Here is a 24,832-nt window from a genome sequence, read left to right on the forward strand (position 1 = left end):
AAACGAGGGGATTTGGGGGGCTTGCATGTTAATCTCCCACGTTTGGCGGGGCTGAAGGGTGTCTTCCCTAGACTCACGCAGACGATGGAAGCACAGTGTCACAGAAGTATCTCTGGAGAATGTTTACATTTATTGGTCAGAGTGGAACAGAGCTGAGCAAAGATTCAGGATAGAGAAAGAAAAATAAAATTGTAAATTTGGACTCAGAAAATTAGAGGACGAGGTTGAAGCAAAGGCAGACAGAAGTTAGTTTATTTCCTTTGCAAAACCTCCTTGCAAAATCTGGTTCCTGTCTTATTGGACTTATCTCATACTGCTGGATAGCCACAAGATCCTATTTTTTTTTAACCTTTTCTAAACCTAATCCTGTCACACAAAATCTGGTTCCCTTTTCTTAGACAGGTCTAGCTTCTTTCTATAAAATAGACACCACACTCTATTGTCCACCTGCACTACACTTTCTCTGTAACTGTAACACTTTATTTTGCACTTTGTTGTTGTTCTATCTTGTATAATCTCAAAGCACTGTTATAATTTTTATTTATTTAGGGATACAGCGTGGAATAGGCCCTTCTGGCTTTTCAAGCTGTGCCACCAGCAACCCACCAATTTAACCCTAACCTAATCATAGGACAATGACCAATTGCCTACTAGCCGGTATATCTTTGGACTGTAAGAGGAAACCTGAGCACTTGGAGAACTCCTTACAGAGCACATCGGGATTGAAGTCTGAGCTTCAGCATCCTGAGCTTTAATAGCGTCGTGCTAACACCTCCGTTAACATGGCACCTATGAAATTATCTGCCTGAACAGTATCCAAGGCAAGTTTTCACTGTTCCTCAGTATATGTGACAATAATAAATGAATTTACCAATATTCCAATTTACCTTATCTTGAGAATTAATCTTGGTTCTATATAGATCTTAGAACATAGAATATTACAGCACAGTACAGGCCCTTCAGCCCATGATGCTGTGATGACCAATTAACCTACTCTAAGATCAATCTAACCCTTCCCTCCTACATAGCCTTCCATTTTTCTTTCATCCATGTGCCTATCTAAGAGTCTCCTAAATGGCCCGAATGTATCTGCCTCCACCACCACCCCTGGCAGCGTGCTCCATGCACTCACCACTGTCTGTATAAAGATCTTACTTCTGACATCCCGCCCCCTTATACTTTCTTCCAATCTCTTAACATTTATGCCCTTTCATGTTGTTCATTTCTACATTGGGGAAAAGCCTCTGTTATCCCGATCTGGCCTCTTATCATTTTATACACCTCTGTCAAGTTAGAAAGAGGAAATACCATTCCTATGAATAGATCGTAATTCTTCAGTGATCACCACACATTATTCTAAATTCTACACAATATACTTCCAGATCAGTTACCCTCTGCTCAGTGGTTTATTGCTCATTCCAGGAATTGTTCCTGTGTTCCTGGATTCCATGTCCTTTACTTCATTTATCCTTCCTTAAGTAGCGAGACCAGACCTGTACATAATGCTCCACCCACAGTGCACACTTTATTTGTTAGGTCCTACCTGTACCTTCCACAGTGGTAACTGTATGTATGTTCTAGGTCTTCTGCTGCTGTAGCCCATCTTCTTTAAGCTGGGTTGAGCATCGAGCTAGCAACTCGACCTCATAAAGAGCAGTCAAATGCTATGAAAAGGGAAAAATGCCCCGCGATGTGTCACGAGGCACGAAAATGAACAGCAACACAACTATCAATCATTCTCAATTAGATCACATTTCTTCCCCATTCTGACATTTGGTCTGAACAAAACTGAACCTCTTGACCATCTCTGCATGCTTTTATGCATTGAGTTGCTGGCACATGATAGGCTGTTTAGACATTGGCATTAATAAAGGAACCACTGACTGTAGATGGTGTGCAAAGCTTTTTACTCAGTACCTGTGGCAATAAGAAACCAATTACCTAACATAATTGTAATAAAGAACTGAAATTTTTTTGCATAAGGACAAAATATTGTTTGCCTTGTTATTTGCTTGCTTCAGCCGCACATTAATTTTCAATAGCTTGGGTACTGTGAACCCAGGTCTCTGAATAATAACATATTTCACTGTCTCATCATTTAAAAGATGCCCCTTCTGTCTGCTTTCTGCACCAAAATGGATGACTACACTTTCCACCTTATACTGTATTTCATCTGCCATAAGACCATAAGACAGGCGCAGAATTTGGCCATCTGGCTCATTGCATCTGCTCCGCCATTCAATCATGGCTGATCCTTTTTTTTCTCCTCCTCAGCCCCAGTTCCCAGCCTTCTCCCCGTAACCTTTGATGCTGTGGCCAATCAAGAACCTATCAATCTCTGCCTTAGATACACCCAACGAATTGGCCTCTACAGCTGCATGTGGCAACAAATCCAACAAATTTACTACCCTTTGGCTAGGCATCTAAATTCTGTCTATATTTCTCTCAGGCATCTAAATTCTGTCTGTATTTCTCTCAGTCCTCTTGGCCTCTTGGCATAAACCACATTCTTAGCTGGCTTTTTATCAGGAGCAAACTTGGGTATATTACACCTGGTTCCCTGATCTAAATCACTGAAAGAGATACAGTACCAGCACTGATCTCTATGACAGCACACTAGTCACAGCCTCCTAACTCCATTTTATGCCTCTTCTTCATTTTCTGTCTGTTAGCCAATCCCTGGGAGACATATTCAGATTATAGAACTGAAGCAAAAGAGCAGTGAGGTCCTGGACTGTATCTGGATTAGAGGAGAAGATGAATCAGGGTGGATAAATTCTCAGGGCCCGACAAGATGCCCCTCAGACCTAGTGGGAGGTTAATACAGAAATTCCTGGGGCCCTGGCAGAGATATTTAAGACATCCTTAGCCACTGGTAAGATGCTGGACGATTGGGGGATAGCTAATACTGTTGTTTAAGAAAGTCTCTTAAGAATAAGGTGAAAGTTATAGGCCTGCGAGCCTGATATCAGTAGAAGGTAAATTGTTGGAAGATATTCTCAAGGACAGGATATATAAGAAAGAAGACAGAGGGTAGTGGTTGAAGGGACTTATTTGAGCTGGAGGTCTGTAATTAGTTGTGTTCCACAGGGATCTGTTTTTGGAGGTCTGCTGTTCATGATATAACTGACTTGAATGAAAATGTAGATGGGTGGACTTGTATGTTTGTGGCTGATACCAAAATTGGTGAAGTTGTGGATAGTGTATGTAAGGGAGTTTCGATTTTTATGTTACTGCGGAGGCTAATTAAAATGGCGTCTTTGTTATGTTAATCTGGGGAATGCGGCTTTGTTGTGTTAAGCGCTGAGAAAGTTTGCGCTAGCAGCTTATTGTGGTTTAGAGGGTGATAAGAAATACGTTATTAACCAATTGGGATAGTTGTTATAGTTTTGGTGTATTTGAAGATACTGTATGCGAGAGGTTTTGGGAGAGAAGGCGGGAGAGCGAGACAGAGGATGGACGAGGTGCTGTGAGTCCGCTAACGGGGTCAGACCCCGAGTGGGACATTCGGCGAGGAAACGGAGACGGACTCGTGCTCGTGTGGAGTGTCTGGTTGACCACCGTTGTTGGTCCCAGGCGGCCGGTCGAGGTGGTCCGAAGGGGTCGCAGGGTGAAGAAGGTCCTTGAGCTCCAACGGTTTTTGTGCACGAAGAGATTGAACTTCGGTAAGTGTGGCGCCTTTTATTTTCCTTTTATATTTTATTCTCTTTTAAATATATAGTTCCAGTAATATCTATAAACTGTATATCATTTAATTGTATCTGGTGTATTGTCTGTTATTTGGGCGGGGTGGGGTACCTCACACAGCATCCACACAAACGAATTCCCCAGTTTGGCGGGGCCGAGGCTGTTTCCCTTGACGACAACGAGCCGAGCGACCCTGAGGGTGGCCAGGGGGGCTACATGTAGAAGACTAACAAAGAATACAGCACGATATAGATCAGTTGCAGATAGCAGTTGGAGTTTAACCCAAGTAAACATGAGATGTTGTACTTTGGAAGGGCAAATGCAAGGAGACAGTACACTATTAAGGGTAAGATCCTTAACAACGTTGTTGAGCAGAGAGATTTTAGGGTCCAAGTTTCTAGTTTCTTGAATGTGGCTGCAAAGGTCAATAAGGTGGTTAAGAAGGCTTTTGAAGTGCTTGCTTTTATTAGTCAAGGCAATGAATTCAAAAGTCAAGAGGTTATATTGCAACTTTATAAAACTCTGGTTAGGCCTCATCTGGAGAACTGCATACAGTTCTGGTTGCCCCACTATAGGAATGATGTTGAGGCTTTGGAGAGGGTGCAGAAGAGGTTTACTGGGATGCTGCCTAATTTAGAAGGCATGCGCTATCACGAGAGGCTGGATAAACTTGGGTTGTTTTTTCTGCAGCGTCAGAGGCAGAGGGGAGATTTGATAGAGGTTTACAAGATTATGAGAGACATAGATAGAAAAATAGAGGATATATGTTTTCCAGTATAGAAATGTCGAATGTCAGAGAGCATGCATTGAAAGTGAAAGGGGGTAGGTATAAGGGCGATGTGAGGTATTTTACTCAGAGTCATGGATGGCTAGAAGGCACAGCCTGGTGTGGTGGTAGGGGCAAATACATTAGAGGATTTTAAGAGAGGTTTGGATAGTCACATGGATGGAGGGATATGGAAATGGTGTAGGTGGGGGGTGGAGTAACGTTTGGGTGTTTTTGATTTGCTTTTTAGCTGGTTTGGCACAACACTGTAAGCTATTCCTGTGCTGCACTCTTCTTTGTGTTATGTTCTATAAGTATTTGGCAAGACATGACCTGATTAGTGATAGTCAACATGGCTTTGTGCATATTAGGTCAAACCTAACCAATCTTATAGAGTTTTTCAAGGAGTTTACCAAGAAGTATGATGAAGAAGAAGCAGTGGATGTTGTCTACATGGACATTAGCAAGGCCTTTGACAAGTCCTGCATGGGATTTTGGTCAAGAATGTTAAGCCACTTGGCATTCAGGATGAAGCAGCCAACTGGATTCAGCATTGGCTTAATAGGGCAAGCCAGAGAGTGGTAGTAAATGGATGTCGATGTCAATGGAGGCGTGTGACTTTTGGTGTGCTGCTGGCTTCAATGTTCCTTGTCATCTATATCAACAATCTGGGTGATCAAGCAACACACATCAAAGTTGCTCGTGAACGCAGCAGGCCAGGCAGCATCTCTAGGAAGAGGTACAGTCGACGTTTCAGGCCGAGACCCTTCGTCAGGACTAACTGAAGGAACAGTTAGTAAAAGATTTGAAAGTGGGAGGGGGAGGGGGAGATCCAAAATGATAGGAGAAGACAGGAGGGGGAGGGATGGAGCCAAGAGCTGGACAGGTGATTGGCAAAGGGGATATGAGGGGATCATGGGACAGGAGGCCCAGGGAGAAAGATAGGGGGAGGGGGGAAGCCCAGAGGATGGGCAAGGGGTATAGTTAGAGGGACAGAGGGAGAAAAAGGAGAGAGAGAGAGAAAGAATGTGTGTGTATAAATAAATAATGAATGGGGTGCGAGGGGGAGGTGGGGAATTAGCGGTAGTTAGAGAAGTCAATGTTCATGCCATCAGGTTGGAGGCTACCCAGATGGAATATAAGGTGTTGTTCCTCCAACCTGAGTGTGGCTTCATCTTTACAGTAGAGGAGGCCGTGGATAGACATATCAGAATGGGAATGGGATGTGGAATTAAAATGTGTGGCCACTGGGAGATCCTGCTTTCTCTGGTGGACAGAGCGTAGGTGTTCAGCAAAACGATCTTCCAGTCTGCGTCGGGTCTCGCCAATGTATAGAAGGCCACATTGGGAGCACCGGACGCAGTATATCACCCCAGCCAACTCACAGGCGAAGCGTCGCCTCACCTGAAAGGACTGTCAGGGGCCCAGAATGGTGGTAAGGGAGGAAGTGTAAGGGCATGTGTAGCATTTGTTCCGCTTACAAGGATAAGTGCCAGGAGGGAGATCAGTGGGGAGGGATGGGGAGGACGAATGGACAAGGGAGTCGCGTAGGGAGCAATCCCTACGGAAAGTGGGGGGGGGGGGGAGAGAGAAAGATGTGCTTAGTGGTGGGATCCCGTTGGAGGTGGCGGAAATTACGGAGAATTATATGTTGGACCCGGAGACTGGTGGGGTGGTAGGTGAGGACCGGGGAACCCTATTCCTAGTGGGGTGACAGGGGGATGAAGTGAGAGCAGATGTGCGTGAAATGGGGGAGATGCATTTGAGAGCAGAATTGATGGTGGAGGAAGGGAAGCCCCTTTCTTTAAAAAAGGAGGACATCTCCCTCGTCCTGGAATGAAAAGCCTCATCCTGAGAGCAGATGTGGCAGAGACGGAGGAATTGCGAGAAGGGGATGGCATTTTTGCAAGAGACAGGGTGAGAAGAGGAATAGTCCAGATAGCTTTGAGAGTCAGTAGGCTTATAGTAGACATCAGTAGATAAGCTGTCTCCAGAGACAGAGACAGAAAGATCTAGAAAGGGGAGGGAGGTGTCAGAAATGGACCACGTAAACTTGAGGGCAGGGTGAAAGTTGGAGGCAAAGTTAATGAAGTCAACGAGCTCAGCATGCGTGCAGGAAGCAGCGCCAATGCAGTCATCGATGTAGTGAAGGAAAAGTGGGGGACAGATACCAGAATAGGTTTGGAACATAGATTGATCCACAAAGCCAACAAAAAGACAGGCATAGCTAGAACCCATACGGGTGCCCATAGCTACACCTTTAGTCTGGAGGAAGTGGGAGGAGCCAAAGGAGAAATTATTAAGAGTAAGGTCTAAATCCGCAAGATGGAGCAGAGTGGTGGTAGAGGGGAAACGGTTAGGTCTGGAATCCAAAAAGAAGCGGAGAGCTTTGAGACCTTCCTGATGGGGGATAGAAGTATATAGGGACTGGACATCCATGATGAAAATAAAGTGGTGGGGACCAGGGAACTTAAAATCATCGAAAAGTTTAAGAGCGTGAGAAGTGTCACGAACATAGGTAGGAAGGGATTGAACAAGAGAGGATAAAACCATGTCGAGGTATGCAGAAACGAGTTCGGTGGGGCAGGAGCAAGCTGAGACAATAGGTCTGCCAGGACAGGCAGGTCTGTGGATCTTGGGTAGGAGGTAGAAACGGGAAGTTCAAGGTGTGGGAACTATAAGGTTGGTGGCAGTGGATGGGCGATCCCCTGAGCGGATAAAGTCAGTGATGGTGTGGGAAACAATGGCCTGGTGCTCTTTAGTGGGGTCACGATCGAGGGGTAAATAAGAGTTGTCACTGTGCCTCGGCAAGATAGAGGTCAGTACGCCAGACTACAACAACACCCCCCATATCGGCGGGTTTAATAGTCAGGTTAGGATTAGTGCGGAAGGAGTGGAGAGCAGAGCGTTCGGAAGGAGTAAGGTTGGAATGGGAACAAGGTGCGGTGAAGTCGAGACGGTTGTTGTCCCATCAGCAGCTAGCGATAAAGAGATCCAGAGCAGACAGAAGACCAGAGCGGGGCATCCATGAAGAGGAGGAGGGTTGAAGACAGGTGAAGGGGTCATCGGTGGGGGTGGAAGAGTCCTTGCCGAAGAAGTAGGATCGGAGATGGAGACGGTGGAAAAAAGAGATCCACATCATGGTGAACGTGGAACCCACTGAGGTGTGGGCGAAGAGGGACAAAGGTGAGGCCCTTACTGAGGACACAGCATTCCGCCTCAGACAGTTGAAGGTCAGAGGGGATGGTAAAGACCCGGCGCGGATGAGAGCTGGGATTGGAGGGGGGAGGGAGGAGGCCTCGGGTGTCAGTGGAAAGGGGACGGTTGGGGTCAGAGGAAGATGGAGCCTCTGAGGGCCCAGGAGCTGACAGTGGGAGGGAGACGAGGTTGCAGAGTGGTGGTGGGGGAAGGGGAGATGGGAGTCACAATAGCAGCACATAAAGACAACATACATCAAAGTTGCTGGTGAACGCAGCAGGCCAAGCAGCATCTATAGGAAGAGGAGCAGTCGACGTTTCAGGCCGAGACCCTTCGTCAGGACTAACTGAAGGAAGAGTGAGTAAGGGATTTGAAAGCTGGAGGGGAAGGGGGAGATGCAAAATGATAGGAGAAGACAGAAGGGGGAGGGATAGAGCCGAGAGCTGGACAGGTGATAGGCAAAAGGGGATACGAGAGGATCATGGGACAGGAGGTCCGGGAAGAAAGACAAGGGGGGGGGTGACCCAGAGGATGGGCAAGAGGTATATTCAGAGGGACAGAGGGAGAAAAAGGAGAGTGAGAGAAAGAATGTGTGCATAAAAATGAGTAACAGATGGGGTACGAGGGGGAGGTGGGGCCTTAGCGGAAGTTAGAGAAGTCGATGTTCATGCCATCAGGTTGGAGGCTACCCAGACGGAATATAAGGTGTTGTTCCTCCAACCTGAGTGTGGCTTCATCTTTACAGTAGAGGAGGCCGTGGATAGACATGTCAGAATGGGAATGGGATGTGGAATTAAAATGTGTGGCCACTGGGAGATCCTGCTTTCTCTGGCGGACAGAGCGTAGATGTTCAGCAAAGCGGTCTCCCAGTCTGCGTCGGGTCTCACCAATATATAAAAGGCCACATCGGGAGCACCGGACGCAGTATATCACCCCAGTCGACTCACAGGTGAAGTGATGCCTCACCTGGAAGGACTGTTTGGGGCCCTGAATGGTGGTAAGGCAGGAAGTGTAAGGGCATGTGTAGCACTTGTTCCGCTGACATGGATAAGTGCCAGGAGGGAGATCAGTGGGGAGGGATGGGGGGGACGAATGGACAAGGGAGTTGTGTAGGGAGCAATCCCTGCAGAATGCAGAGAGAGGGGGGGAGGGAAAGATGTGCTTAGTGGTGGGATCCCGTTGGAGGTGGCGGAAGTTACGGAGAATAATATGTTGGACCCGGAGGCTGGTGGGGTGGTAGGTGAGGACCAGGGGAACCCTATTCCTAGTGGGGTGGTGGGAGGATGGAGTAAGAGCAGATGTACGTGAAATGGGGGAGATGCGTTTAAGAGCAGAGTTGATAGTGGAGGAAGGGAAGCCCCTTTCTTTAAAAAATGAAGACATCTCCCTCATCCTAGAATGAAAAGCCTCATCCTGAGAGCAGATGCGGCGGAGACGGAGGAATTGCGAGAAAGACATAAAGACAACTTTTGTTAAAATGGATCAGTCAATTTGCAGATTACACAAAGATTGGGTTCTGATTCTGGACCAGCTGAAAAAATGGACTACAAAATGAAGACAAGTGTGAGGTGTTGCACTGTGGGAAGACAGACCAGAGCAAGACTTACACAGTGGCTGTAAGGTGTGTCATGGAACAGATGGAGCTGGGAATACAGATCTATAATTCCTTGAAATTGGCATCACATGTAGATAAGGTCATAAAGAGAGATTTTGGCATATTGGCCTTCAAAAATCTGGGCAATGAGTACAGGATTTGGGATCTTGTACAAGGTTGAAGTTGTACAAGGTGCTTATGAGGCCAACTTTAAATTATTGTGTGCAGTTCTGGTCACTACATCATTTAAAGGCATCAATAAGCTTGAAGGAGTGCAGTGAACAGTGGCCAATCAGAAATCCAAAGCGTGAGAACACGTAGCTCACTCAGGTTTGCCAACTGTGTACATAAGGCATCAACTCATGGCAGTTCGGTGCTTTGAGCAATAGCTAATCAGCGATCTGGATTGATTGGCAAGAATACATTAAACTAAGGCAGGGGCAAATGGAGCGGCTATTGTTGGATTTGAGGCTTTAGCGAGGAGATGCTTGTGAGAGAAAGTGAAAAGCTCTAGCTAGATTTTTCCCCTTCAGTTTACTTATTGTTTTTGCTTCCTTATATCTGCTCAGTTAGAACAGTAGGAAGCCAGGCAGGATAGTTGAATGCTCCTCTTGTGAGATGTGGGAAGGGAGGAAGACCTCACGTGCCCCTGATGACTACACGAGAGAAGGACAACCAGATGCAGCTTCTAACAAACTGCGTTAAGTAGTTGAGCTGGAATTGGATAACTCTGGATCATTCGGCAGATTGAGGGGTTGATAGACAGAACATATAGAGAGGTAGTTACACCCAAGGTGCAGGACATGTGAAACTGGGCGACAGTCAGGGAAGGGGAAAGGGGTTAAACAGCCCGTGCAGAGTACCCCTGTGGTCATCCCCCTCAACAACAGGTAGATCACTTTGGGTACTGTTGGGGGGGGAATGACCCCCCAGCAGAGGGAAGTCACAGTGGTTAGGTCTTTGGCACTGAGTCTGGCTCTGTGACTCAGAAGGAAAGTGGGGACAGGAGGTGAGCTGTTGTGATAGGGGATTCATTAGTTAGGGGAAACAGAAAGAAGGATTGTGTATGAGAATAAGATTCCCAGACGGTATGTTGCCTCTTGGGTGCCAGGTTCCGGGACATATTGGATCAAATCTTCGGTATTTTTAAGTGGGAGGGTGAAAAGCCAGAAGTCGTGGTCCATGTAGATACCAATGACACAGGTAGGAAGAGTGATGAGGTTTTGCGAAGTAAGTACAGGGAGTTAGATGCTAAGTAATAGAGCATGACCCCCAGGGTTGTGATCTCAGAACTGCTATGCATACAACACGCTAGTGAGGCCAGAAATGGAACGTTTAGCACATGGCTAAGTAATTGGTGTAGTAGGGAGGGTATAAGCTTTCTGGACTCTCTTCCAAGGAAGGTGAGACCTGTACAGATGAGATGGTTTGCACCTGAACTGCAAGGGAACTAATATCCAGTGGGAAGGTCTGCAGTACTACATGGCGTGGTTTAAACTAAAGTTGCAAGGGGGATGGGAACCAGCGTGCCAGACCTGATAGTGGAGAGGATAGAACATAGAACATAGAAGAAATACAGAACAATACAGGCCCTTCAGCCTACAAAGCTGTGCCAAACATGTCCTTACCTTAAACTACCTAGGCTTACCCATAGCCCTTTATTTTTCTAAGCTCCATGTAGCCATCCAGGAGTCTCTTAAAAGACCCTATTGTTTCCGCCTCCACCACCGCCACTGACAGCCCATTCCACGCACTCACCACTATCCATGTAAAATCTAGCCCCTGACATCTCCTCTGTACCTACTTCCAAGCACCTTAAGACTATGCCCTCGCGTGCTAGCCATTTCAGCCCTGGGAAAAAGCCTCTGACTATCCACCAGATCAAAGCCTCTCATTATCTTGTACTCTTCTATCAGGTCACCTCTTACCCTCCGTCACTCCAAACAGAAAAAGCTGAGTTCACTGCTCCCCAATCCAGGCCAACGTCCTTGTAAATCTCCTCTGTATCCTTTCTATGATTTCCACATCCTTCCTGTAGTGAGGCGACCAGAATTGAGCACAGTACTCCAAGTGGAGTCTGACCAGGGTCCTATCCAGCTGCAACATTACCTCTCGGCTCTTAAACATAATCCCACAATTGATGAAGGCCAATGCACCGTATGTCTCCTTAACCACAGAGTCAACCTGCATGGCAGCTTTGAGTGTCCTATGGACTCGGACCCCAAAATCCCTCTGATCCTCCACACTGCCAAGAGTCTTATCATTATGCTATATTCTGCCATCATATTTGACCTACCAAAATGAACCACCTCACACTTCTCTGGGTTGAACTCCATCTGCCACTTCTCAGCCCAGTTTCACATCCTATCAATGTCCCACTGTAACCTGTGACAGCCCCCCCACACTATCCACAACACCTCGAACCTATGTGTCATCAGCAAATTTACTAATCTATCCCTCCACTTCTTCATCCAGGTCATTTAATAAAAATCACGAAGAATAGGGGTCCCAGAACAGATCCCTGAGGCACACCACTGGTCACCGACCTCCATGCAGAATACGACCCATCTACCACCATTCTTTGCCTTCTGTGGGCAAGCCAGTTCTGGATCCACAAAGCAATATCCCCTTGGATCCTATGCCTCCTTACTTTCTCAATAAGCCTTGAATGGGGTACCTTATCAAATGCCTTGCTAAAATCCATATACACTACACCTACGACTCTACCTTCATCAATGTGTTTAGTCACATCCTCAAAAAATTCAATCAGGCTCGAAAGGCATGACTTTCCTTTGACAAAGCCATGCTGACTATTCTTAATCATGTTATGCCTCTCCAAATGCTCATAAATCCTGCCTCTTAGGATCTTCTCCACCAACTTACAAACCACTGAAGTAAGACTCACTGGTCTATAATTTCCAGGGCCATCCCTACTCCCTTTATTGAATAGGGGAACAACATTTGCAACCCTCAACTCCTCTGGGACCTCTCCCGTCCTCATTGATGATGCAAAGATCATCGCCAGAGGCTCAGCAATCTCCTCTCTCGCTTCCCACAGTAGCCAGGGGTACATCCCATCCGGTCCCGTTGACTTATCCAACTTGATGCTTTCCAAAAGCTTGGTGTGGAATGATGAAAGTTTGGCACGGTCACTGTCTGTTATAGAACATAGAATAGTACAGCACAGTACAGGTCCTTCGGCCCACAATGTAGTGTCGACCCTCAAACCCTGCTTCCCATATAAGCCCCCACCTTAGATTCCTCCATATACCTGTCTAGTAGTCTCTTAAACTTCACTAGTGTATCTGCCTCCACCACCGACTCAGGCAGTGCATTCCACGCACCAACCACTCTCTGAGTAAAAACCTTCCTCTAATATCCCCCTTGAACTTCCCACCCCTTACCTTAAAACCATGTCCTTTTGTATTGAGCAGTGGTGCCCTAGGGAAGAGGCGCTGGCTATCCACTCTATCTATTCCTCTTATTATCTTGTACACCTCTATCATGTCTCCTCTCATCCTCCTCCTCTCCAAAGAGTAAAGCCCTAGCTCCCTTAATCTCTGATCATAATGCATACTTTCTAAACCAGGCAGCATCCTGGTAAATCTCCTCTGTACCCTTTCCAATGCTTCCACATCCTTCCTATAGTGAGGTGACCAGAACTGGACACAGTACTCCAAGTGTGGCCTAATCAGAGTTTTATAGAGCTACATCATTACATCGCGACTCTTAAAGTCTATCCCTCGACTTATGAAAGCTAACACCCCATAAGCTTTCTTAACTACCCTATCCACCTGTGAGGCAACTTTCAGGGATCTGTGGACATGTACCCCGAGATACCTCTGCTCCTCCACACTACTAAGTATCCTGCCATTTACTTTGTACTCTGCCTTGGAGTTTGTCCTTCCAAAGTGTACCACCTCACACTTCTCCGGGTTGAACTCCATCTGCCACTTCTCAGCCCAATTCTGCATCCTATCAATGTCTCTCTGTAATCTTCGACAATCCTCTACACTATCTACAACACCACCAACCTTGGTGTCGTCTGCAAACTTGCCAACCACCCTTCTAGCCCCACATCCAGGTCGTTAATAAAAATCACGAAAAGTAGAGGTCTCAGAACAGATCCTTGTGGGGCACCACTAGTCACAATCCTCCAATCTGAATGTACTCCCTCCACTACGACCCTCTGCCTTCTGCAGGCAAGCCAATTCTGAATCCACCTGGCCAAACTTCCCTGGATCCCATGCCTTCTGACTTTCTGAATAAGCCTACAGTGTGGAACCTTGTCAAATGCCTTACTAAAATCCATATAGATCACATCCACTGCACTGCATTCTAGCCCATACAAGAGTGTGGACAGAACACAGCTCTGGTACAAATTCACCTTGGTGTGGATGCTGTATTTGGTTGTTCCCTGTATGTTAGCCACTGATCTGAAGACATTTCAAGCTTTACTGAGTCTACACTGGATGTTATCTTTTGTCCCACCTTCCTGTCGAATAATGCTGAGCAGTACAGTGCAATCCATAAATTATAAATTACAAGAACTACAGTATATGTATAAAAATTAAATAAGTATATCTAACATATAAAAATATTAGCAGTAGAATCTGGTACTCCTTTTAGACTCCGGACAGGATTTTAGTATCTGGCTCCTTGTGTATGAAATTTGAACCCATAGGGGACTGAATATTTCTGTCAGAATTCAGTTGATCCTGGACTTCACATCTCAAAGTCTGTCCTGGATTCAACTTTATAACTGAGTAGCATTAACAATATCGACCGCGACCCTCTAGCTCAAACCTGCTATTAGTCTGCAAACAATTTCCTATGTGACATAGGAGGCCATTCATCGAATCCATACTGGCACTCAGGGCAATCCTATCAGTTCAGGTTTATTTTCACTAACATGTCATGAAACTTTGAACACAGATGTCCTGATGAAGGGTCCTAGTTCGGCTTAACATAGCGATAAGGGTGCTGAGGTGTCTAGGGAAGGAGAAGGGTATTGAGCTGGGGGTAAACTGTGTTCAGACTGAGGGCTTAGAAATAGGTGACTTAGGAGTTCAGGATGTAGAGTTTTGTGTGTGTGTGTGTGTGTGTGTGTGTGTGTGTGTGTGCGCGCGCGCGCACGCGCGCGCGTGCGTAAGGCCAAGGTCAAATTCTGACTTTTTCAGGGAAAAAGGAACTAGAAAGCACAGGAACAAAAGGTAACTTAAAGTGAAGAAGAAAAGGCCATTCATTGTGGACAGCCAGAATCTTGAGTGCAACCACATGAGAGAGATTTCTTTTTAAGGGAAACATATATGTCTCAAGTTCTACTTGCGATGTATATGTACTCTGATGGTAATGTTCCGCAATAAATTGAGAATTCAAAGTTCATAGCACAAACGTACATTTATAATCAAAGTATGTATACAATATACAGCTTTGAGATTCACCTTCTTGCAGGTAGCCACAAAACAAAGAATTCTAAAAGAATCCATAAAAAAAGACCATCAAACACCCAATGTGTAGAGAGAAAAACAAATAAATCATACAAACAATAGAAGTAAGCAAAGTGACATTCAGAACAAAAGTGGTTCCATAGACATGAAGCCTGGAGCAGCTCAGCAGACCACAGCCTCAGGCTCAGCTCAGTGCAGAGCCAACTAAATATCACAAAACAGTGTGCAGAAGTGGCCTGACCCTTGCCTCTTGTCCCAACACCCTGTGTTTTCAATCCACCTTGCCTAGCATTTAAATCATCCAAACATTGGGCCATTCCTAGTTCTAGGGCATAGACTATATCACATTGATATGCTCTGGGCCTGGACCCCACCACCACATTTCGGCCCTGTACCCAATCTTTCCAAATCATACTGGTCTTCAGATTGATGTCCAATGGGTCAGCCATTGATACTGAATGTTAAAAGTTTACTTCCTCATGACCAACTTTTAAGTTATTGGTAAACTTCTTTATCATGCTTTCTACATTTAAATTCCGATCGTAAATTCTGAATGTTGAACTTTGATCAGAAGTTTAGAAGTCTGCGGAGTCCTGAGTTTGTGAGTCTTCTGGTGAAGCTAAAGACAAATCTCTGTGAAACCACAGGTCTGCTGGAGGCTGAAGATGGCCAGTCCTGGGGTTGGAGGATGTGGATGTGCTTAGGAACCGGGCTTGTGTTTCTGTTGTTGTTTTGTTGTTTGTTGTGTTTTGTTTCATTGTGTTCTGCTAAGCATTGTGGGCTTGCTGTGTTGGTGCCATAATGTGTAATGACACTTGCCGCTGCCCATCACGTTGCTAGGTTTTGTTGGTTGATCCGATGTACATTGGCAAAAAAATCTGAATCTGTACAACAACAACGAGGAACCAAGCACAAAGTGATGTGGAAACTTAGTGGTCGCAATCTTCCTGTGATAAAGTCCCCATTAATCATTACAATTTTGTACGAAGTCTGCATTCTTCTTTGTATCATTGCTCTTTACTAAATTCACCTGACTCTGTTAAGAGAGCTTGTCTAAACACTTGCTGATCTCAAAGCGAGTTGTACCAAACACACTGCCCACATCAACCCTCTTGTAATCTCCTCAAAGAATCAACTCTTTAGACATAAACTGCCCTCTGAAAATCCAAGCTTTGATTATTCTGAGTTTTTCTGGATGAAGGTTTATGGTGTCCCTCAGGAGTGATTCAAATATTTCCACCCTGAAGTTACACTAATTCAACTACATTTACTGACTTTATCCTGTCCTGTCTTTTTAAACTATGGTACAACAATAACAAATTTCTTATGCTCAAGCATTACCCTTGTGGCCAGGGTTGATTGAAAAAAGATGATTAGAATCTTTTCAAATTCATTTCTTGTTTTTGTTTTTGCATCTGGGTATATGAAATAGCCTTGTGGTTTACGCATTTTAACCCTTCCTTTCTCACTGGTCTTATCCAATTGAATATTTTTCAAGAATTTCTCATAAATCACAACACTAATATTGCAGTCTATATTAAAAGATAGCAACAAAAGCAATTCATTAAGAACCCGATCCAAATCGTCTGCCTTTATGACTATAACACCCGATACTTTTCCTCAGTTATTATCTTCCTCTTTATGCATTTCTGTATTTTCTTTCACTTCCCCACCTGGTCCATGCCACTTCTCAGAGTTACTATCAGACAGGAGAAACAGAAGCCTGAAGAGGTTCCACCGCCACTGAGTTCAAGAACAGTTACTTCCCTACAACCATTCAGTTTTTGGAACAACCAGCAAAGCACTCATAAGACCAGAAGATATAGGAGCAGAATTAGGCCATTTGGCCCATCGAGTCTGCTTTGCCATTTCATCATGACTGATTGAATTTTCCTCTCAGACCCAAGCTCCTGCCTTCTCCCCATTTCCCTTCATGCCCTGACCAATCAAGAATTTATCAATCTCTGCCTTAAATATATGTTAAAACTTGGCCTCCAGAAATGCCTGGAGGGTTACTGATCAAAACCTAGCACTAGAACATCTGCAATGCTGATTGATTTTATACCTTACATAAAACCTTGAAACAAAGTGAAATACAAATACAGTGTACTGTAAGCTTTTAATCAAAACACAACATTGTAGGTGGAGACTGAAAGCCTTTCATAGTTTGCTGAGGTACAACAGCTGATTCTAGGATTCTTCCGATGCTGCTGAGCTGCTTTTTTTACTCTGCACTCATTATAATTTCATTATATTAATGGTATGTAATAATTTTTGCTGCTAAGTACCTACGTGTGATGGACAAGTATAAGACAAAGACTACCTACCAGTAGCACATAAATTCAGAGTAGGAAATAATGGTGATCTGAAACTATCGAATTATATATTCCAAAATCCAAAACACTTCCTGCCCCAAGCATTTTGGATAAGAGGTTCTCCATCCGTACTAAGGAGAAGCAACTGGGGAAGCTGAAAAGTCTGAAGGTAGATAAGTCACCTGGCCCAGATGGCATACACCCCAGGGTTCTGAAAGAGGTTGCTGAAGAGATTGTGGAGGCATTAGTATGATCGTTCAAGAATCAATATATTCTGGAATGGTTCCGGAGCACTGGAAAATTGCAGATGTCACTCTGCTCTTTAAGAAGGGAGGGAACGAGTTGGCCTGACTTGAGTGGTTGGAAAAATGTAGCAGTCTATAGTTAAGAATGAAGCTTCAGAGTACTTGGAGGTATATCATAAAAGAGGCCAAAGTCACCATGGTTTCGAGGGAAAATCTCATTGAACAAATATGTTGGAATTCTTTGAGAGAATAACAGGTGGGATAGACAAAGGAGAGTAAGTAGATATTGTTTATCTGTAATTTTAGAAGGCCTTTGACAATGTGCCACACGTGAAGCTGCTTAACAAGCTCTGAGACCATGGTATTACAGGAAGGATTTTAGCATGGATAGAACAGCGGCTGGTTGGCAGGAGGCAAAGAGTAGGAACAAAGGCAACCTTTTCTGCTTGGCTGCCAGTGATTAGTGGTGTTGCTCGAGGGTCAGCGTTGGGGCTGCTCCATTTCATGTTATATGTCAAAAATTCAGTTGAAGGAATTGATGGCTTTGTGGCCAAGTTTGTAGATGATACAAAGATAGGTGGAGGGACAGGTAGTGTTGAGGATGCAGTTTCTGCAGAAGGACTTAGCGAGAATGGGCAAGGAAGTGGCAATTGGAATTTGGTGTAGGGAAGAGGTGCAAAGAGCCAAAAGTCTTTGTGTAGTATTCTTAAAGGTTAACTTGCAGGTTGAGTTGGTGGTAAGGAAGGCAAATGCAATGTTAGCATTCATTTTGAGAGACTAGAGTACAAAATAAAGGATGTAATGCTAAGGTTTTATAAGGCATTGGTCAGACTTCACGGAGTATCGTGAGCAGTGTTAGGCCCCTTATCTAAGAAAAGAGGAGAGGGTCCAGAGAAAGTTACAACATAGAACATAGAATAGTAAGGCACAGTACAGGCCCTTTGGCCCATAATGTTGTGCCGACCCTCAAACCCTGCCTACCATATAAGCCCCCACCTTAAATTCCTCCATATATCTGTCTGGTAGTCTCTTAAACTTCACTAGTGTACCTGCCTCCACCACCGACTCGGGCAGTGCATTCCACGCACCAACCACTCTCCGAGTAAAAAGCCTTCCTCTAATATCGCCCTTGAACTTCCCACCCCTTACCTTAAAGCCATGTCCTCTTGTATGGAGCAGTGGTGCCCTGGGGAAGAGGTGCTGGCTATCCACTCTATCTATTCCTCTTATTATCTTGTACACCTCTATCATGTCTCCTCTCATCCCTCCTTCTCTCCAAAGAGTAAAGAGTATCCCTTAATCTCTGATCGTAATGCATACTCTCTAAACCAGGCAGCATCCTGGTAAATCTCCTCTGTACCTTTCCCAATGCTTCCAGATCCTTTCTATAGTGAGGCGACCAGAACTGGACACAGTATTCCAAGTGCGGCCTAACCAGAGTTTTATAGAGCTGCATCATTACATCGCGACTCTTAAACTCTATCCCTCGACTTATGAAAGCTAACACCCCATAAGCTTTCTTAACTACCCTATCCACCTGTGAAGCAACTTTCAGGGATCTGTGGACATGTTCCCCCAGATCCCTCTGCTCCTCCACACTACCAAGTATCCTGCCATTTACTTTGTACTCTGCCTTGGAGTTTGTCCTTCCAAGTGTACCACCTCACACTTCTCCAGGTTGAACTCCATCTGCCACTTCTCAGCCCACTTCTGCATCCTATCAATGTCTCTCTGCAATCTTTGACAATCCTCTACACTATCTACAACACCACCAACCTTTGTGTCGTCTGCAAACTTGCCAACCCACCCTTCTACCCCCACATCCAGGTCATTAATAAAAATCACGAAAAGTAGAGGTCCCAGAACAGATCCTTGTGGGACACCACTAGTCACAATCCTCCAATCTGAATGTACTCCCTCCACCACCACCCTCTGCCTTCTGCAGGCAAGCCAATTCTGAATCCACCTGGCCAAACTTCCCTGGATCCCATGCCTTCTGACTTTCTGAATAAGCCTACCGTGTGGAACCTTGTCAAATGCCTTACTAAAATCCATATAGATCACATCCACTGCACTACCCTCATCTATATGCCTGGTCACCTCCTCAAAGAACTCTTATCAGGCTTGTTAGACACGATCTACCCTTCACAAAGCCATGCTGACTGTTCCTGAATAGACCATGATTCTCTAAATGCCCAGAGATCCTATCTCTAAGAATCTTTTCCAACAGATTTCTCACCACAGACATAAGGCTCACTAGTCTATAATTACCCGGACTATCCCTACTACCTTTTTTGAACAAGGGGGCAACATTCGCCTCCTTCCAATCCTCCAGTACCATTCTCGTGGACAACGAGGACATAAAGATCCTAGCCAGAGGCTCAGCAATCTCTTCCCTCGCCTCGTGAAGCAGCCTGAGGAATATTCCATCAGGCCCCAGGGACTTATCCATCCTAATGTATTTTAACAACTCCAACACCTCCTCTCCCCTAATATCAACATGCTCCAGAACATCAACCTCACTCATATTGTCCTCACCATCATGAAGTTCCCTCTCATTGGTGAATACCGAAGAGAAGTATTCATTGAGGACCTCGCTCACTTCTACAGCCTCCAGGCACATCTTTCCACCCTTTTCTCTAATCGGTCCTACCTTCACTCCTGTCATCCTTTTTTTCTTCACATAATTGAAGAATGCCTTGGGGTTTTCCTTTACCCTACTCGCCAAGGTCTTCTTATGCCCCCTTCTTGTTCTTCTCAGCCCCTTCTTGAGCTCCTTTCTTGCTTCCCTATATTCCTCACTAGACCCATCTGATCCCTGCTTCCTAAACCTCATGTATGCTGCCTTCTTCCACCTGACTAGATTTTCCACCTCACTTGTCATCCATGGTTCCTTCACCCTACCATTCTTTATCTTCTTCACCAGGACAAATTTATCCCTAACATCCTGCAAGAGATCTCTAAACATCGACCACATGTCCATAGTAAATTTCCCTGCAAAAACATCCTCCCAAATCACACCCGCAAGTTCTAACCTTATAGCCTCATAATTTGCCCTTCCCCAATTAAAAATTGTCCTGTCCTCTCTGATTTTATCCTTTTCCATGAGAATGCTGAAGGCCAGGGAGCGGTGGTCACTGTCCCCCAGATGCTCACCCACTGAGAGATCTGTGACCCGACCCAGTTCATTACCTAGTACTAGATCTAGTCTGGGATTCCCCCTAGTCAGCCTGTCCACATACTGGACAGTTAACAAGAATGATCCCAAGAATGAAAGGGTTAACATATGAGGAGCATTTTATAGCAATAGGCCAGTACTCAATGGAGCTTAGAAGAAGGAGGATCTCATTAAAACCTATCAAATATTGGTAGGCCTAGGTAGACTGGATGTAGAAAGGATGTTTCTGATGGTGGCAAGTCTAGGACCAGAGTGCATAGCCTCAGAATATAGGGACATCCATTTATTACAGAGGTAAGGACAATTTTCTTTAGACAGAAGGAGGTGAATCTGCAGAATTCATTGCCACAGACTGTTGTGCAAGCTAAGTAATTGGGTATATTTAAGATGGAGGTTCATTGGTTTTTGAATAATTAGGATATCAAAGGTTATGGGGAAAAGGCAGGAGAATGGGATTAAGAGGGATTATAAATCAGCCATGATGGAATGGCGGAGCAGACTCTATGGGCCAAATTGCCTAATTCTGCTCCCACATCTTATGGTCTTAAAAAGCTGATTACAATTTAATTAAAATATAACAAATAGAAGACAACACAGAAGTTTGTGCTTTGAAGAATCTACAAAAGGCTGGAAAAATGTAAAGCAGCAAATGCAAATTATTTGTATTTTTAAACCACGATGATAATAGATTAAAAACAGAGCAGTGATTGGAATGAAAACTTCCCACAAAATAAGCAACAAAACAACTTTGAAGATAAAAGTTTTGATTAGCAAAAGGGGAGAAGGATGATGTTGTAATAATCAGAACAAGCATAACCAGTCTGGACTCATGAAAATGGAAATGCAACTTAAAATTTGTGAACAACTCCAATCTGATTAAATATATTTTGGTTGGAAGAATAATAAAGACTTCTGTAGTATAATTCCAGTGACTTATTTATGCAAGATACAAGTTAAAATCAGTTGCAAAACATTTTAACAACCATTTTAGGATCACGCATATTACTCTGAAAATACAACTCTACTCTTCATGTTATGAGTTAACCTTACAATCCCAACACAAGTTCCATGTCAGGTTCACACAAGGTGGAACTATTACTGTGGCAATTCTACTTCTGGCAATTGTAGGATAGTATTGACTCCAGCATTCTGGGGATTCACGTTACTGGACAACTTGACTTTAAAATGGCAGTGTTGACCTGGGAAGTGGGCAGGATAGGACAGCTTCTTCCCTTTCTCCTCAGTCTCCTTCACTATTCCCTGTCCTGTAACTAGATCCCTTGAGGTATTACTTGTCTGTCTGTAATGCCTATCTCTCAGGTCCACAAGTGCTGGTACTGATTTCCCAACCTCCTTCACAATAACAATCTCCCTGCATTTATTCCATCACAATATTGAATGGTTTGGTATCACCCATTCTTGGTCAAAGGCCAAATCCTAACTTCAAAAACAGGAAAAAGCCAATGATGATGCACAATAGTTCTTCATGACGGGAATTTCGTAAGTTAAGTCAACAACAAAATGATAACACTGCAATTTCTAGACATTATTAATTAATGGCTGAAAACTTTCTTACAATGATAACAACAAACTGCATTAATATAGTGATTTTTAAAAGGGCAGAACACATTTTGCTGAACTGTATGTCAGAAGAATCCATGATGAGTCGAAGTGGTTGGATCCAATGTATTCTAACAGATAGAAAAACAGAAATGCTTATGAAGTATGGAGTTTGTGAGTCTCCCTTGTGACACAATAGGTTTCAGGGAGATCAGGGGGACTAGAAGAACTGCAGACATTTGTGCAAATTATCCAAGTTTGACTTTCCAAGCTTGACTTTCAGTGAAATAGTGGGACAGAATTCAATTGAATGGATTAAAACTTGCCAATTCCATTGAGGAATAATTCCTGACCTTCATATCCTGGCTTTGAATTTCTTTTAAACTTTCCTAGCATTTCCATTATCCTCCCATGGATGCTCTGAGAGATTAGTGGAACCACCAATCAGATGAAAAACTTTGTGGTATCTTTGTCCATTTCCAGCACTTCCATTCTATTCCTTTGTGCATAGCTGGTCATGTATAACCAATCCTATAGAGTTTTAAGAGGATGTTACCAGGAGGGTGGATGAAGGCAAGGGAGTGGATGTTGTCTACATAGAACTTAGCATGGCATTTGACAAGGTCCCGGCATGGGAGGCTGGTCAGGAAAGTTCAGTCGCTCGACATTCAGGATGAGGTAGTAAATTAGATTACACATTGGCTCTGTGAGAGAAGCTGGAGAGTGGAATAGAGATTTGCCTCTCTGACTGGAGGCCTATAACTAGTGGTGTGCCACAGGGATTGGTGCTAGGTACTTTGGTGTTTGTCATCCATATGAATGATCTGGATTATAATGTGGTTAACTGGATCAACAAATTTGCAGGTGACTCCAAGATTGAGGGTGTAGTGGACAGCGAGGAAAGATATCATGGCTTGAAAAGGATCTGCATCAACTCGAAAAATGGGCTGAAAAATGGCAGATGGAGTTTCTTGCAGTCAAGTGTGAGGAGTTGCACTTCAGTAGGACCAACCAGGGTAGGGTTTACACAGTGAACTGTAGGACACTGAGGAGTGTGGTAGAACAAAGGGATCTGGGAATACAGGTATGTAGTTCGTTGAAAGTGGAGTCACAGGTAGATAATGTCCTAAGGAAAGCTTTCGGCACATTGGCCTTCATAAATCAATGCACTGAGTACAGAAGATGAGATGTTATTTTGAAGTTGTATAAGATGGTGAGGACAAATCTGAAGTATAGTATGCAGTTTTGGTCACCTACCTACAGGAAAGATGTAAACAAGTTTGAAAGAATACACAGAAAATTTACAAGGATGATGCCAAGTCTGAAGGGCCTGAGTTATAAGGAAAGATTGAATATTCTTTAGAAAGTAGAAGATTGAGAAGAGATTTGATAGAGGTATACAAAATGATGAGGGGTACAGATAGGGTAAATGCAAGCAGGCTTTTTCCACTGAGGTTGGATGGGACTCCAACTAGAAGTCATGAATTAAGGGTGAAAGGTGAAAAGTTTAAGGGGAACATGATGGAAAACTTCTTCACACAGAGGCTCATGAGAGTGTGGAATGAGCTGCCAGCATGTTGATCCATGTGAGCTTGATTTCAAAGTTTAAGGGAAGTCTGGATAGGTACATAGTTAGTAGGCAACTGGAGGGCTATGTTACCAGCGCAGGTTGTTGGGAGTAGGCAGTTTAAGTGCTTTTTGGCACGCACTAGATGGTCTGAAACACCTGTTTGTGTGCTGTACTTCTCTGACTCTATGATACACAGTCTATTGAAAGGACAGGCAGGTAGGCAGAGGGGGAGGGTTGGTTCTGTAAAGAATTAAATCAAAGCCTTAGAAAGAAGATTGAAAGATGGAGAATCCTTGTGGGTAGAGTTAAGAAGCTGCAAACATAAAAATACCATGATGGGAGTTATATACAAGTCTTAGAACAGTAGCCAAGATATGGGCTACAAATTACAATGGGAGATAGAAAATGCAAGTCAAAACGCTAATGTTACAATAGTCATGAGGGATTTCAACATGCATGTATATTGGGAAATTGAAGTTGGTGTTGGATGCCCAAGAGATTGCTTTTTAGATCAGCTTATGGTTGGGGCCACAAGGGAAAATGCTATTCTGGATTGGGTGCTAAGTAATGAATCAGAATTGATTAGACAGATTGAGCTAAAAGGAACCATTAGGAGACAGTCGTCATTATATGATAATTGTAGTGTTCTCGTGCAGTGTGTTGAAACTCTGACTAAACACCAAGTTAAACCGGAGCCAATGAAGACAGAGTCGTAGTAAGATTAACCATTTAGTGTTCACTCTTCCTTATTAACATCGTATGGTGAAAACTGCTGATAAAAAAATACAAACATATACAACGTCTGTTTCATTCTGGAGACCAGGCACGCTCTCTCCTTTTAGCGAGTCTCCAGCCGCCCCGAGTAGCGGGCGAGGGGGTCGCGTCAAACTACCTCCGGGCCCGAGCCCATCCCGCGTTTGAAATTGAAAAGCCGGCACCTCCTTAACAGAAACCGCGTTAATATTTTTACTTCACATACATTCTTATGAACTTACGGCGTTACTTCTATAATGTTTCTTTGTGGGTAGAGACGGAGCTCCCCACAATCACGCTGCACGCACGGAACCCGCCTTCACACCTTCCCGAACCGGAGGTTATACACAAGACGCGGCGAAACCGGAGGTGACGTCATCACATGCCGCGCTATACCATAGACAATGAATTTGTCTTTATTATACTGTAACTTAATTATAAACCTTTTACTTTAACTAGAAAGTAGTTACAAACAAATCATTTAAAACGTAGACCCAACAAAGTCATATAAGTGCC

At 44.3% G+C, this 24,832-nt stretch overlaps 1 protein-coding gene across 1 annotated transcript in view; it reads right to left on the reverse strand.

Moving 5' to 3' along the window:
• The window catches only part of LOC134355255 (calcium-activated chloride channel regulator 1-like), a 96,995-nt gene extending 72,365 nt beyond the window's left edge, over positions 1-24,630 (reverse strand). The window contains exon 1 of the mRNA XM_063065050.1: positions 24,559-24,630. The gene's annotated coding sequence lies outside the window, so the exon portion shown is untranslated. The remainder of the gene's footprint in view (positions 1-24,558) is intronic.
• Between the last annotated feature and the right edge of the window lie 202 nt (positions 24,631-24,832).

Source organism: Mobula hypostoma, chromosome 12 (assembly GCF_963921235.1).
Source record: "Mobula hypostoma chromosome 12, sMobHyp1.1, whole genome shotgun sequence".
NCBI lineage: Eukaryota > Metazoa > Chordata > Chondrichthyes > Myliobatiformes > Myliobatidae > Mobula > Mobula hypostoma.